This window comes from Puma concolor, chromosome B2 (assembly GCF_028749965.1).
Source record: "Puma concolor isolate L17-30 chromosome B2, mPumCon1.1.hap2, whole genome shotgun sequence".
Taxonomy (NCBI): domain Eukaryota; kingdom Metazoa; phylum Chordata; class Mammalia; order Carnivora; family Felidae; genus Puma; species Puma concolor.
In genome coordinates, this window is record NC_141671.1 from 139,486,791 (window position 1) to 139,503,837 (window position 17,047).

Consider the following 17,047-nt stretch of genomic DNA (forward strand, 5'->3'; position numbering starts at 1 on the left):
CTCTCTCTCTCTCTCTCTCTCTCTGTCTTTCTCTCAAAACTAAACATTAAAAAATTTTTAATAATAATAATTATCCCTCAGATTTTTAATCCAAACAAAACAGTTTCCTATTCTCTAAATTTGCTAAATGCAGGGACTGTCCTAAGTTGATGAAGTTTCTCGTTGCTTCCTGCCTTTTGCGCACTTGCCACCAACACTCCACGATTTAGCTGTGTATTTTCTTCAAGTTCCTTCTTCTTCCAGACCCCATCAAAACCACAATATCTGAAAGGAATCTGATCTGATGTGCTGTTTTTCCTTGTATTTACATTTTTTTAGAGACCAGAGAATTTCTAATGGTGGAATTCCTTACACCAGGAAGCTGGGTCTGGAGAGGGCGCTGTTTGGGTGAATCGCTCTCAGTGTATACCCTGCCTCTACCTCTGGGTGACCATCATCCCAGAACTCATCATGGCGATAACCCACCACAGCCCAGTCGTTCAGATAACACCCTCTTCCTGTGTGGTCACCAGACTTAGATCCAACTTCCAGGCCTGCCACTCACAAGGAAAGGATCAGACTCGGTTCTCCTCTCAGTCTCTACCTTTATCGAACCAATTCACCCTGAAGCCTGTTGAAGACAGGATAAGAAGGTATTTTACATACTCACTGCTCAATGTGTTAAGCAATTGCTTCATTTTTTTTTTAATTTTTAATTGTATTTAATTCCAAGTTAGTTAACATATAGTGTAATAAAGACTAAAGGAGTAGAATTTAGTGATGCATCACTTCCGTATAACAACGCCCAGTGCTCATCTCAACAAGTGCCTTCCTTAATGTCCATCACTCATTCGGCCCATCCCCCAACCCACCTCCCCTCCAGCAACCCTCGGTTTGTTCTCTTTTAAGAGTCTCTTCGGGATTAAGCAGTTGCCTCTTTAGGTTGACCCACTTGAGAAGTAAGTTGTGAGACAAACATTGCTCCCACCAACTGAAACTCCTTGATGAGACCTAGCTACTCTCTTCCTAGGCTCAGGCGGTGAGAATCTGGGGCCATCTGGCCGGCGCTGGTTGCCTGATGAGCTGACCTTCCACTCTCAGCTGATCTTCATCCTCCACACAAGGGCCAAGCACATTACAGACTTTTGGAAAGGCTCGTCTTTCTCGTATCCCCCTGTAGAGGTTTGCTGTAGCCCCATTATTCAACAACTTCGGCTTAACCGCCTATCGAATGCCAAATGTTGTCCTAAGTACTGTGGCTACTTCCTGGTTCCTGCCTTCATGGAGGCAACATGATCAGGAATATAGACATTCATCAAAGAACCACGCGAATAACTATAAAACCCCAACCTTGAAGAAAAGGCAAGTGTTACGAGAGCCTTCGGAGAATAGTTTAATTAAGGGATTAAATTAACTTAGTTTAATGATCAGAAAGACTGGTAGGAAGTGATGGGCAGAAGACGGGTATTAACTAGGCGAAAAAGGGGTGGGTTGTGGTGTGCAAACGCATGCCAAAGGAAAGAGCTCTTGGAAAGGCTCCATGGAAGAAAAGTACACAGTGCATTTGGAGAACTGAGGAAGACCAGGGTAGCTGCAGAAGAGACAGCAAGGGAGGGGAAGGAGCTTCGGGAACAACGGGCCCCAGGAGGTTCCAAGGAATGGACACACCGTGCAGGCCTGAAAGAGCAGCCTGCACTGAGGAGTCTTTACATGGAGCCATTAAAGCATTTTCAGTAGGGTGGTGCAACATGATCAGATTCATGTTTTGAAATTTTCCCATTGGCTGTAATATGAAAACAGGCTGGGCATTGGAGCCAAAATGAGTACAGGTAGATGAGTTAGAAAGCTGCTACAGTGACCCTTTAGGAAGATCATAGCATTCATTATTAGAAGAATGGTGGTGGGTTTGAGGGCAGTTTAATAGCTAAAATATATGGGACGTAAGGCCATGTGTGGCCAAAGGAAATCGGAATAGTATAGGGGTTAAAGTCTTGGGTTTGGGGGCAAGAAAGGCCTGGGTTTGGATTCCAGCTCCATCATTAGCTACCAATGTGATGTGTAGCCAGTAATTTAACCTCTCTCAAGTTCAGATTTTACAAACCCACAAGTGGGATTATAACAGTATATCTCATTCATAGGGCTATTGCAGGGACTAAATGAGCTGATACCTGGAAAGCACTTCTCACTTCAGTGCCTGGCATGTGGTCAGGATATGCAATATAATTACAATCCATCATTATTATAGTTATTGCTACTATTCCAGATGCTTCTGAGGTTGTCAAATAAAGGGAAAACAGTGTCTACTTCACTTTGCAAACAGGCTGATTGCTTTAGGATACCAGTTCCTAAGGGCAGAAAAATATAATCACAGGACCATCACAGGCCAAGAAACAGTTGCCAGGGTAGCAATCTCCAATTTCCTCTTCCACCAAGGCCAAGGCCTGTCCTCCTCATCTGTCTTCTTTTCATACTCTTTCAGTTTACATGGAGTCCCATTCTCATGCAGCTTGGCAGCTAGACCCCCAACATCCCTTCTCTCCATTAGTAGGATGTGCCAGAGAACGGCAAAAACTCACAGACTGGGTTCAGTTCAGCTTTACCCCAGTGGCTGCATCACCGTGTCTATGTATTTGTAAATTTAGAGTTCTGGTACCCATATGAAATCTGAAAATAATCATTTACGTTTCTATTATTTCTCTTTTTTTTTTTTTTTTAAATTTTTTTTTCAACGTTTATTTATTTTTGGGACAGAGAGAGACAGAGCATGAACGGGCGAGGGGCAGAGAGAGAGGGAGACACAGAATCGGAAACAGGCTCCAGGCTCTGAGCCATCAGCCCAGAGCCCGACGCGGGGCTCGAACTCACGGACTGCAAGATCGTGACCTGGCTGAAGTCGGACGCTTAACCGACTGCGCCACCCAGGCGCCCCTCTATCACTTCTCTTTTATGTAAGTGTGCTAATACTTGCCATAATTAAAATATGTCGTTTATTTGTCAAAAGGATCAGCAGAGGGCCTTACAAGAAGTGTATCTTTATGGTATGAGAACATATGCAACTGAAAACTGGATTTTCCCTTCCACCTCCCTCCCTTAGTCTGAAGTCTCTTTAAAACACACTTCTGTGTACGAACGGGAAAACTCTAAACCAAACAGCTTTCTTACTTTTCAAAGGTCAAGGGACTTGCTACAGTCAAGGTCTCGAGGCAGTCAGCAATGGTCTGGTTGGGTCTTAAGAGATTGGCAGCCCCTTATTAGGTAATTTCTGCTTGTGGAGTTTTCTAACAAGGGATGAAGGACAGACCAGGGAGGAAGGGCTCACTTCTGCTGGCAAGGAAGCCTCAGAAGGATTTGGGGTTTGAAGTACTAAGTTCACCCAAATCTTCCAAAATGGTTCTTTCCCAATTCACATAGCCCACTTTTCACAATAAAAGCCCTGGTTTTCACGTAAGAGACCTAGCAAGGCTCTGAATTCATCTTGCATTATAAAGTTGCAGCCTGCAACAACAGACCTTAGGTCTGATTTTTGGTTGTACCAACAATGTGGCTACAAGAATAAGGGTCCTTTAGAAGCCTTATGGGTCTCTGGCCATGCCTTGATCCAAGGTTGTGAAGTTCTTGGGCTTGTCATTTTCTTTCTCTATGGTCTCAATTGTAATCAAAAGTAGCTGACATACTCCATAGTCCTCTATTCTCTTTTCTATTCCACAGCAGTAGCCAACTTGGGTTCCTGAATTCTTGGCTTCAATAGGCCCTTAACCTGAGGCATCAATACGTGATACTTTAAGTAAGTTAGCCACTGCATGCCCTGTCTCCTTAGAATTCTATTTTACATTGGAAAGAGATCATCACTGTATGCAAACCCAACCAGATCAACTAACCAACATGAGATTCCCATCTTTGTAGGTCTGGAACAGTCTTGGTGTGAAATATTGTGCCGATCAGGATTCGTTAAAGAAAAATCAAAACAACGTGAGGATTTGACACAGGGATTTAGGGGCTCAGAAGTTGTTGGTAAAATTGAGAAGTCACCATTAGCATGACTAATGTCAGACAACACCCCTGCAGGGGCAGCCCAGAACTCAGCAACTTGCTGCTACCGCCTAGAGGTCAAGATACTGCCGCAAATGGCCAGCAGTATCACAATGCCCCTGCTCTGAGGCTTCTCCTGGTGGTGGAGCTTGGCATTCCACCAGCCACTGTGGAACTAATTCCCGTCCAGGTTGGAGGGGGAATTGTTGTGTGTCCCCTTTGCTTTCAGATCTCACGTGAGATCACTGGCAGAATGCAAATTTCATCCATCCTCCCCAAGGAAAGGGATCCTGGGATATGTAATTCCCAAGCTTCCAGCCCCTGAACAAAGAACAGATCGTGAATGAAGGCTGTTTGCCAACAAAACAGTATTCAATATAGCCACAGACTTGGGGTAAACAGGAGAATGCAAACATTTATTTCGATCAAAACTCAGAAAAATTGCGGTTTAAGACACTGAATCTATTTTAACTCATATTTAATATTGTTCTAGAATTCTAAAAGTTAGGATTTTAAGACAATTTTTTAAAAAAATATGAAACCTTTAGCTTACTGATACATTTTAAGGTAAGAACATTAATTCCCAAATGTGATTTTCTTGTCACTTTCTCCCAATGGTTCCTTCAGAAGCTGTTCTTCTTAGGTCATTGTTGTGCTTCCCTTACATTAGCCATCCACTCCCAGGATCATAATTTTGACCTTGTCATTATCAATAATGACAACTATCCCGTAATGATAATCTCAGCTGTTAACACCCCACTTTCTGACCACTTCTTTTGTTTCCAGCCCACACCCTCCAATGCCCCAATCCCAATAATCCCTTAATCAAGCAGGACCTCATATCCACTGGTAGGGCCACTACTAGCCCCTATGATGTCTTAGAATTAGAGAGTCTTCAAGATATTTCACTTGAATCTTTTGGAAACTGCTATAATAAACCATGCTTTCATAAAACAAGACATTTGGGTGCCATCTTCAGAAAATTATTAGACTAAATATACAATTCCAGATATTAATGGCACACACCTGAAAGGGGTACTCTAAGGTATACACAGTGCATAAATGATATTAACCATATGTGGATCCCACCATTGTTTTTCATTGCCCATCGTCCCTTTTATGTTTATTGCTCTTAAACTGGTCTAAATTCCATGTTTAATCCTTGTATTCACCTCCTTGCATTTATCCTCAACTACTTTTCCTCCTCACTTTGCTCTACTCACTTGGCTAAACCACATACCTTGTTAAATTCAACTCTGCCTACTCAGTGCCTACACTCACACTGCTGAACGTGGCTGGAGAAAAACTCCATCATCCTGACTGGACTTTTGTATTCACGATCATGAAATCAAATGCCCCAGAATACTCTGTTTCTCTAACCAGTACACCTCTCCACTTCCCTATGCAAATTTCATACTTTTTCCTGTTTCCTCAAACTTCCAACATCTTTCCCCGCATCTAAATTTTCAACTGCTAACTTTTCTTCCTCTTTCCCTTGAACATTTTAAGTAATCAAAAGAGAATTTTGAGAGGCTCCCACCACCGTCTGCACTATCTGCATCAGTGCTGTGTATAATATGCAAACTTGTCTTTTATTGCTACTAATGAACTCCTCTCTTGATACTTTCTCTCTTCTCAGAACCATTAATTTATTTTATCTTCTTAGTTGATTACCATAAACATGTAAATATGCTGCTACCTATCTCATATTACAAAACAACAACAACAACAACAACAACAACAACAACAACAACAACTTGATCATGGCCTGAACTCTAAATACCACCCCTATTTTCAAGCCAACTCTGAAAGAGTTGTCTATATTCTGCTGGCATTTCTCTTGTCCCCTTGTTCTTGAACTCACAGCACCCACTTACCTAGTTCTTCTTTGCTAAATTAAATGGTCTGTTCCTATCTTGGCCTATCAGAACCATTTGACAAGTGTTGTCTCCTCTCTACTCCTTAAAATGTTTTCCTCACTTACCTTCTAAACCCACCACACATTGCCTTCATCTTATTGCTTCTTCTGGCTACTCCTTCTTGGGATCCTTTGTTACTTCCTTGTCATACCCCCCACCCCCACCTCTGGACTTTGAAGGACCAAGAGCTCCATCCTTGGAACTTTTCTGTCTTCCAGCTACCCCAACTCCTAGGGGGTCTTAAGCAATTTCATAGTGTTAAGTATCACGTAGCTACTATGAGTTCCTAAATTTAGGTCTCTAGCCCGGACCTCATTCCTGAACTCCAGACTTGAATATCCAATCATCTACCCGGGATCTCCACTGTGAAGTTTAAAAGGTATCCCAAATAAAATATGCCCACAATTTGTAATCTTCTTTTCCAGACTTGCTCTTGATTCTTCCTTCCTCACATTAGTCAGTGATAACTCCATTCTCTCAGTGGCTCAAGCTAAAGCTTTGGTGTCACACTTAACAATTCTTTTTTCCATTTCTCACCTTTGGTCAATCACCAATCAGCAAATAGTGTCGATTCCATCCTAAACATATATATCTATAGAACTATCCATGGTTCTTCAGAACCAACCTCTGCAATATTTACTAGTAGTAGGACATGGTGTACCCAACATACTCTCAAGTGATTCAGAAAAAAATGTGACGAGGGACACCTGGGTGGTTCAGTCAGTTAAGTGTCCAACCTCGGCTCAGGTCATCATCTCCCAGTTCATGAGTTCGAGCCCCTCGTCAGGCCCCGTGCTGACAGCTACAGATACATAAAAGGTACTAAATAAGTATTTGTTGAGTAGATAAATGGATAATGTACCAATCTTACTATCCCTTATGGAGTTCCACAAATCATCAATTATACAATTATACCTGATGTGTTATAATCAAACCCAATGGAAATGGGTTACCCAAGTCTCCAGAACAGCTGGATCATCGATGGGTCACCAGCACAGGATAATCTCTATGTTTCATGATGGAAAGAGGTAAAAACCAATGTTTTTCTTTCTTTTCAGCTCTTAATTCTATCTTTTCTTACTGGTTCACAAATTTGTAACTACTCTAAAGCATTTCTTCTGTTACTGTACTGTTGCTTTATTTAGATATATCTTTTTTGGTCTGAAATGGCTTCTGATCTCTGAACTCTCCTAATAAATTCACTTCTGATATTTTGTGCTCTTTTCATATTTCCTTTGAGTTTGTGTCACAGTCTAGGCATATTGGAGTCTGTTCTTCATCATATATTAATATCTTCTACCTTTTCTCTGTCCTTGTTTCTATCTTTTTCAAAGGACCTTAACAGTTTCTGGATACTTTAAAAATTAATGTCATTGGCCACCACCATTCTGCCTCACTTGTGTGTAATGATTTTCCTAAATACTGTTTTGAATTGAGCTTTTGTTTACAAGATAATTGTGCCAGTAATGACATCAGGTTGTAGATGAGTTTGCAATTGGGAAAGGATATGTGGATTGAAGAACTTCTTAATTGGATTCCTACAAAGAGTGTCCCAGAGTGGCTGAATAAACTCACTGGTACACACAGTTTTATTGGTTACTTGGAAATACTTCAAGGAGCCCCCAGAAAGGAAAAGAGATCCTTACTTGTCAATTTCTTCTTCCTGGTTTATTTCACTACCCATATCTATTTGCAGCTGGAAAATTTGTGAGAAGTCATCAGAATCAAGTTTCTGTGGGAACATGTATTAGTTTAGACTCATAGACTTATTATGATGCAAGCTACAGAAAAGTCAGCTGAAATTGGCAAAAACAATACGGAAGATTTATTAGCTCATGAAAGTCTGAAAAAATAGATTTCCGGATTCACTGAAAGTTTCAGTCAAGGATTTGGTTTCAATCTTCTACTTTCTATTATGCCCACATGTTGGCTTCATTGTAAGGCTGATTGCCCTATAGTTGTAGGACAGCTAACAAATAATAGGCTACATACTTCTTGGCTTACCCATTGGGAAAGAAAGTACTTGTGTCCAAAAGTTCCAGGCAAAGTTTATAATATTTATTCCAATTGAATCATCTTAGGTTATGTGCCTAATACTGTCCTTCCAACCAAGCCAAGAGGAATTAAATGTTCTCATTGGTTTTAACCAATCAGGACCCATCCCTGGCATTTTACTTGACACAATATTTTCCCAAAGCAAGGAGCTAACATGAACAAGTTATAGATGTCTGTATTTGTCAGCATTCCAAAGGAATCAGAAATCATACATACTAGAGGTGCCTGGGTTGCTCAGTCAGTTAAGCGTCCAACTTCAGCTCAGGTCACGATCTCACGGTTCATGGGTTTGAGCCCCACATTGGGCTCTGTGCTGACAGCTCACAGCCTGAAGCCTGTTTCAAGTTCTGTGTCTCCCTCTCTCTCCATCCCTCCCCTGCTCATGCTCTCACTCCTCTCTCTCTCTCTCAAAAATAAAATAAAAACATAAAAAAATTTTTTAAAGAAATCATACATACTAAATTAGGATATTTTGAGATGAGATATATTTGCTATTGTTTTTGTTTTACTCAAAGGGCCAAATTACAAAGGTGTGGATGGGGTATACTCGAATTATAAGGCATATCACAGGAACTTGCAGAAAGCAACAGCAGAACCACCACCAATCTCAGACCCAAAGGGAAAAGAGGACAGAGAGATTACTAGAACCTGAAAGAGGAGTCCTGTGGAGGATAGCATGTTAAAAAGAGCAGTGACCCAGGGGCGCCTGGGTGGCACAGTCGGTTAAGCGTCCGACTTCAGCCAGGTCACGATCTCGCGGTCAGTGAGTTCGAGCCCTGCGTCGGGCTCTGGGCTGATGGCTCAGAGCCTGGAGCCTGTTTCCGATTCTATGTCTCCCTCTCTCTCTGCCCCTCCCCCGTTCATGCTCTGTCTCTCTCTGTCCCAAAAATAAATAAATGTTGAAAAAAAAAATTAAAAAAAAAAAAAAAAAAAAGAGCAGTGACCCATTTAGGAACACAGATCATTTCATAAGAGGTTGGGAGGGAGCTCGTGAAAGTAAGAATCTTATATTCTTGTTTTCTGCTGTTTTTACTGTAGCTCGTCATTGTTCCAACCAAACCAGAAACCTGAAGATGCCAGAGCCCCGTTGATGTGGTCCATGCTGGTCAGCCTTCCAGGGCAGAGGGCAGAGAACAGAGCTGGGAAGATAAATGACATGTACTCTGTACAGTAACTGAATCAAAATTTCGGTGCTGTGAGGAAGGTGAGGGAGGGGCGATAAATCCTGAGCAGTCAATGTTTCCTACAGACCAGAAGTATTTTGCTCACTAATATTACTAAGGACTCTTAAGATATTTAAGGCAGCCACTTGTATTCCAAAGGCAGACAAAGCCTCTGAAAAATACTTATCATATCATATCATATCATTATCATACACATATCACTGTATGTGTATGAGTATTTTCTTACCTAAGACTAGTAGCATGAACCAACTATTTATCTTAATTAACCATATTTATTGTCATCACCTGTATTAAGAACTACAGACAGAATGAATAATAGCTATTTGGTGGGACAAAGTGTTTAACTTCTAGGAATGCTTCCTAGACAAAACAATTTTTCACATATAAGATTATCATGTGGATGACAGAGATCTCCTATTTTCTTTCTTGAGCATAAAATAACTATGCTTTACTATTAGCATGAAATATTTAGATTAACTAGAAGGAGAATTTCTTGATACTATGATATGTTAAACTCCAAAGTATTTTCCCTGTTGAATGTTTTTGAGCACAGTTTTGGGATTCCGCTATGTTCTAAGATAAACCAGAAAACCAACAAGTCTTTGAATGGATATAAAAAATTGATTTTGCCTCTCCAGTCACAGAGCTGCAATGTGTCCGAGGGTGACTGCCAGAGTGACAGCTGTTTTGGTTGTAGAGCCAGTGAACTGTTTTTCCATTTTCACCTAGAGCTAGTTTAGAGTGATTCAGATCACCAAGGCATTGCACTGCACATTTAGGTCCTCATTCCCCTCCAGCCTTCATATGTCACGACAAGGACACAAGTATGGAATGATAGGCTAGAACAGAAAAGGCAGGACTGAAAACCCAGGCAGATATGCAGAGTTAAGTCTCATAACATTCATTCATTCATTCATCCATTCATTCAGTGTTTACTGGGTACCTACTATGTACATTCCATGCAATATTCTTTGCATTAATTAGAGCTGTGAACAAAACAGAAAACATTCTTGCATACATGACGTTTATCTTCTAGAAAGGAAAGCAGACAATAAATGATACACATACAAATATATACTACATTGAAAATGATAGCTGCTAAGGAGAAAAAAATAAAGCAGAGAAAAGACAAAAATATGGCCAGTAAATGTTTGAAATATTAAGTAATGTGGCCAGAGAAAACAGCACTGAGACTGTAACTTTTGAGAAAAATAGCAAAGGAAGTAAATGAGGAAGCAATAGGGATATCTGGAGAAAATATTGTGGGGAAAGAAAAGAGAAAATGAAAAGGCCCTGAGGTTGAAAGCTCCCTGTTCTATTTGAGGAATAGGAAGGAAGTTGTCATGGCTAGAGCTCAATGAGTGATGGGGATAGTCATAGAAGATGAGGTCAGAGAAATAGCAGCTAGTAGTGAAAGACAGATCCGTTAGTCTTGGGAGATCATTGCAGGGACTTTGGTGCTAATCTTGATGATGTGGAAATCCACTGGAGAGTCCTGAGCACAAGAATGGTACGATGTAACTTGAATTTTAAGAAAATCCTGGCTAATACGTTGATCGTAGCCTGAATTATCAAAGGCAGAAGCAGGAAGACTAATTAGGAGGCCATTGTAGTAACACCAGTGAGAAAAGATTGTGAGTGGATTGGACTATGGTGATGACAGAGCAGATGCTGTGAGTATATCTGTAAGTGAGAGATTATAGGATTTATTGACACATGAGAGATAGACACATTAAGACTGGCAGAGTGTTTCCAAAGGATTCCATGAAAACATCATTTCAGTTCTAACAGGTCTAAGTGGGCCATTTTCATGGGGCATGTAGCAAGTGAAATTCTGGGCCAATCAAGATGGATAGAATAATGTTTCTCAACTCAGTATGAGATCCAAAGTGAATCAGGGTGGTGCCAGAGTGACTGAGAAAAAATGATTGGCATATCTATGACAGATGATCAGCACAGATCTAGACAGAGAGGCATCAGGGATACCTAGGAGCATGGATCATAATATGGATTCTAATGGGCTTTAATATTGGGCAGTAATTTGATCATTGTGGAAGAAGGCAGCAACTTATTGGTTCAGAGTGGGATCTAGTTAGAGAGAATCAAGGCACTAACACATCACCAAGATATTCTGGAGAGTCAGAATAACGTCTCTTAAGCCAGAACTGGTCTCAGAGATGGAGGCAAAACTCAACTGAGGAGTAGAGCAGTTTATATGACTGGAAGCCAGGCAAGCTAAGACCCTGAAACAATGCACCCAGAGGCTATCTCTGTCAAAGACTCAAGTGCTAACAGGACCTGAATGTCAATAATAAAATATAGAAGGTGTTTTTTATCTACTTGGGTCTTCTGTAGCCTCTGTAGCTTAAGGGGCTGTTCCAATGACTTTCTGATGAAGCATTGAGTCTGGTCACTATACTGGAGGTTACTCCCTAGGACTTCTTCAGACAAGATTCCTGCTGTTCCTGACTATTACTGGGGTTGGAGAAAAGGTGTGCCTTCCCAGATAGAGAAGCACAGACTGTACGAGACATGGAAATGAGACATTATTTGGGATGTGTAGAAATGGTGAGGAGACCTGCTTTTTGAAACATGGGAATGGCATAAGGTAAACCCGGGAAGAATGTCCCTAAAGACCAGAGTAAGACATCTCTATAGGGAGTGATTAACAATTTGCAGGAAGGAGAGTAACCATAGGTGTCACATTTTAAAAAGTTTTTTTCCACCTTCACCGTGAAGGCATATTAGTCATCTAAGGCCGCCATAACAGAACACCACAGACTGGGTGGTTTAAACAACAGAGATGTATTTTCTCATAATTCTGGAGGCTGGAAGTCTCCAGATCGAGACTGGTTTCTGCTGAGGCCTCTCTCCTCAGCTTGCAGACAGCCACCTTCTCACCGTGTCTTCACACACACACACACACACACACACACTCATCTCTGGTATCTCCTCATCTTCTTATAAGGACACCACCAATCATATTGGATTAGGGACCCACCCCCCCTATGATCTCATATAACATTAATTTACTCTTGAAACATCCTATTTCCAAAATCACATGAGTCATGTGATTTAGGGCTTCAACATACGAACTTTGAGGAGGCACATTTTAGCCCATAACAGAGGGGTATGAAATCAAAGGCAAGAATATTGTTCTAAGAGTCTAGGTAGGAGGAAATTGAGACCTGCACTAAGGTGCTGGTAGTGACAAGGAAAAGAAGATGGATAAGAGACATTTTGGGGAATCTGGGTGGCTCAGTCACTTAATTGTCTGACTCTTGACTTCAGCTCAGGTCATGATCTCATGGTTTGTGGGCTCAAGCCCCATGTTGGGCTCCACGCTGACAATATGGAGCCTGCTTGGGATTCTCTCTTTCCCTCTCTCTCTCTGCCCTTCCCCTGCTCATGTGCGCGCGCTCTCTCTCTCTCTCTCTCAAAATAAATCAATAAACTTAAAAAAAAGACATTTCATAGAGAAAAGCCACAATTACTAAGCAACTGATTGAATATAGAGGCTGAGAGAGAAGAATCAATAAATCAGAAGTCTTGAGCCTAAGTGACAAGCAGAATAATATTGTCCTTTAACAAAAAGAAGGCCTTTTTCTACATGTGGTTGTTTCTTTCACTTTGTCCTTCCTTCATTTTCTCCGGATACCAGCACCACTCCTATTTCTTTCTCTGCCTCCTGTCTCCTCCAATTTGCAGCTGCAGCAGAAAGTCTGACATTCTCCACTAAGTTAATCTTTTGCAGTACAATTCCAGGAAACAAATCTTTCGTGTCACTTCCACTGTGCCCTGCTCTGTCCCTCTTCCTACATTTTCAGGCATTGCAGTGATTTGCTTCGATTACTTCATTTGTTTGCTGTTTGTCTGTTTTTCTTGGTTAACTTCCTCCACGCTCATTTCTGGTGCCCTTTCTCTTGGGGTCTCAATTACTGCCCTCGAGAATCACCATGTCTGAGTTATTACTTGATGATGTGCATGTGTAGAGGTCATTTTAAAGCTTTTGTTTTTACTTCTATATATATTTTTATTTTGAGAGACAGAGAGAGTGCAAGTGGGGGAGGGGCAGAAAGAGGGGGAGAGAGAGAATCCCAAGCAGGCTTCCAGGTCAGTGCGCAGAGCCCAACATGTGGCTCGATCTCATGAACCATGAGATCATGACCTGAGCCAAAATCAAGAGTTGGATGCTGAACTTACTGAGCCACCCAGGCACCCCATAAAGGGATTATTTTAAAGGCAATTTATTTTGAAGGAGGGAAACATAACAGAAATTTTAAAAAAGCACTACTTTACAAACTGTATAGCTTTTGGAACTCAGTTCCCCAAAGTGAGTGTATAGTATTTAAAATCATTGCTATTATGTAAATCACAAAACTTAGAAAAATACACTCGAATAGTACAATTTCTATCTTAATTTATTTATTGCTAAAAATACATTTTCTTGGCCCCCAACCTCCTACATTTTGATTCTTCAGGCCTTAGATAAGGTATAGACATTTGTATTTTAAATAAACTCAGGTGATGAGGACATCCAGCCAGTTTTAAAGAGGACAACCATACCTTCTTTGGCCCACATAAGAGCTGAACACTGACAATGAAGATTTGGATCTGACAAGTTTTGAAACTATTGTAGTTTCTTTTACATTTTTTTTTTAATTAAAAACATTTTTTTAATGTTTATTTACTTTTGAGAGAGAGAGAGAGAGCACAAGCGGGGGAGGGACAGAGAGAGCGAGGGAGACACAGAATCCGAAGCGGGCTCCAGGCTCTGAGCTGTCAGCCAGAGCCCGACTAGGGACTTGAACTCACGAACCGTGAGATCATGACCTGAACTGAAGTCGGATGCTTAACTGACTGACCCAGCCAGGCGCCCCATAAACTATAACAGTGTATTTTAAATAAAAAAGGACAGATGAGATATTCTGTTGACTTTGCTATCTGAATTTGATGAAATGGGAACATCTATAGGTAATTTTAAGGGAAAATGTCATGCCAATAGAGTTAAAGATGAGATCCAGACCTCCAAACAAATACAACAAAACAACAAAAAATTTAAAACGTGTTGGACATTGGTAAAAATACTTTCTCATTGTATCCTGAAAATCCTTATCACAGTAGACATACAAAAATACTTAACTAAAGATAAAAATTAATAAGTAAGTCCCAACTTCACATCTAAACCAACCCAACCACCTGTGTGTTTATTTGATAGGGGTTTACGATGAGAAATTAACATTGATAATAAATCTTACAATTAATTTTAACTTCTTTTTCTATTGTTATACCAAAATCTACGCCCATTAACGCTTAGCAAATTAGGAAAGAAATATGAAAATGAATACAGTTGGACTAACTTGAAAATTTGCTGGGTCAAACATTGGTAAAGAGTAAAAGCCAAATGATTACTTTGAAAGTCATTGTTGTTCCAACTGCATGTGTTTTTTTTCCAGGATGTTTGATTCGATTGAGTGTGAGGGGAATCACCCAAATCAGCTTACAGTCTGAAGATACCTTTATTTCCTGCTTAATGTCCTGTGTCCTTTAAAGCAAAATGAAAAGAAAACTCAAATCCTCAGAAGTATTACTTCCTGTTATTCTCTCTCCCCAAAGGCATCAAATTGGAATACTTATAGGTATGTGTGATTTGTACGTACCTTCATATCTTTAAATAACATGCTCCCTGATTTGGATACTGGGGCATTATCTATTGACTTCTCACCATGGAAAATGAGCATTTAACTCTATCTTAGAGAGGTTTTCACCTCTCTTATATTCACATACACTTCCTGTCTTCCATGTTCGTAATGGCGTATAATCTTAATTCTAGTTTGGTAAATATCCAGTATTTATATTACTATGACCAGATGAATGGAGTATATAGTTGAGTCATAGATTACTCTGTGACTACTCATCATTCCCCATACAATTCCCTGGTTTCTCAGGAATCAACAATTTCCTTGATATTTTGTTAGCTTTATTTAAAAAAATTTTTTAATGTTTATTTATTTTTGACAGAGAGAGAGAAAGAGAGAGAGAGAGAGAGTGCATGAATGGGGGAGGGACAGAGAGAGGGAGGCAGGATCTGAGCTGGCAGCACAGAGCCGCATGCGGGGCTGGAGCAGTTAAGTCAGAGGCTTAACTGACTGAGCCACCCAGGCGCCCCCTGTTAGCTTTTTTGTTGTTGTTGTTGTTTGTTTATTTTTTATGAGACTTTCACAGCCTCAACAGCCAGATTTCCCTGCCCAAGAGTCTAAATCTCCTCTCAATGTGGACAAATGAATCAGGTATCCCACCAGCTACCATATTGAGTGTGAGGTGATGTCAATCCAGTCAGACTCTTCTGAAACCTACGTGTTAGCTAGACTTGTGTTCTTCATAAAAAGTACCTGGGGGGCAAAAGTAGGGTAAGAAGCTTTGGTAACATAGCTGCTACGGCCATGAGACCTAAGTCCTTTTCCTCTGCCAGCACCTTAGCTGGATGGGTTTTTCTCGGGAAGGTGACCCAAACCCTCATTCCTGAAGAATCTGAGTACTTGATGGGCTTATCTTGTCCAGCTGAAGGACTCAATTTAGGACTACTGGGTGAGTGTGTATTAAAGGATTCTAGTAAATCCCCTCCTAGGTTCCAATTATAGCTCATCACATCCCATTGAATAATAGAAACCCAAATGCCCTCTGGAATTGGGACAATTATAATGCTCAGTTGGAGAAACCCTTTTCTTTGCCCCTTTTTTACAGAAGCACGAGGAGCCCACAATGGCCAGTAATCAGTTTCCAGTTCATTGTATCACAACCTGGTAGACACTTTCTTTTTCCAGGCCATAAGAGTTTCAAAGCAACAGTATCTAAGGCTATAAAGACTTTCAGCAGAAATTCTTTCAGTGGAAATTAGATTATGGTAAGGGGAATTGCTGCCTCGATTTCCAGATCTGTGCACCATGGCTATGCTATAGGGGAGAATGTAGCATCTGTTGATCTCTGGTTTAAGGCATAGACTGCATTCTGTAAGACAATACCTCAGTCTCAGGATATTGTCTCCTAGCTCATGTGGTACTAGGACTTTAGCATTTCATATCACTGTTTGATCAAGACAGCTACATCTGGGGGGTGCCTGGGTGGCTCAGCCAGTTAAAGCATCCGCCTTCGGCTCAGGTCATGATCTCGCAGTTCATGACTTTGAGCCCCACGTTGGGTTCTTTGCTGACAGCTCAGAGCCTGGAGCCTGCTTCAGATTCTGTGTCTCCCTCCCTCTCTGCTCCTTCCCTGCTCACACTCTGTCTCTCTCTCTCTCTCTCTCTCAAAAATAAATAAACATTAAAAAAAAAAAAAAGACTGCTATATTTGGGTGATGAAGCACATTGAAAGTTAATGGATTTCATGGGTATGAAGTGATTATCAATTTTCTTTGCTACAAATTGTGCCCCCTAATCACAGATGCCGTGTCAGACTTATCAGAGATATCAGAGTTGTCTGCTGCCGTTTGCAGATTGGGCACTCAACCGTTGTAGTCAACAGGCTGGCCTTAGTGCGGGAAGCCCATGCTGTTGCATTCATGCATAGCCTCTTTTTCTGCCATCTGATCACTTTGCATATCGAATAGATCATTAAACAAGCACAAGGCAAGGGAAAGAGACTCACTACCTCCGCAGGAAAACCAATTTTGTCTATTTGACTACTGAAAACCTTCTCCACCAGCTATGCCCTCTGGTAGGCATTTGGTAGAAAACAAATACTTTCACACTTTCTTGGTTTTCCAAAGAATTCATCTACATGGCTCTCATCCAGATTTTCTTGTCATCATTTTTTTATGTTTATTTATTTTTTGAGAGAGAAAGACACACACAGAGAGAATGTGAGCTGTCAACACAGAGCCCG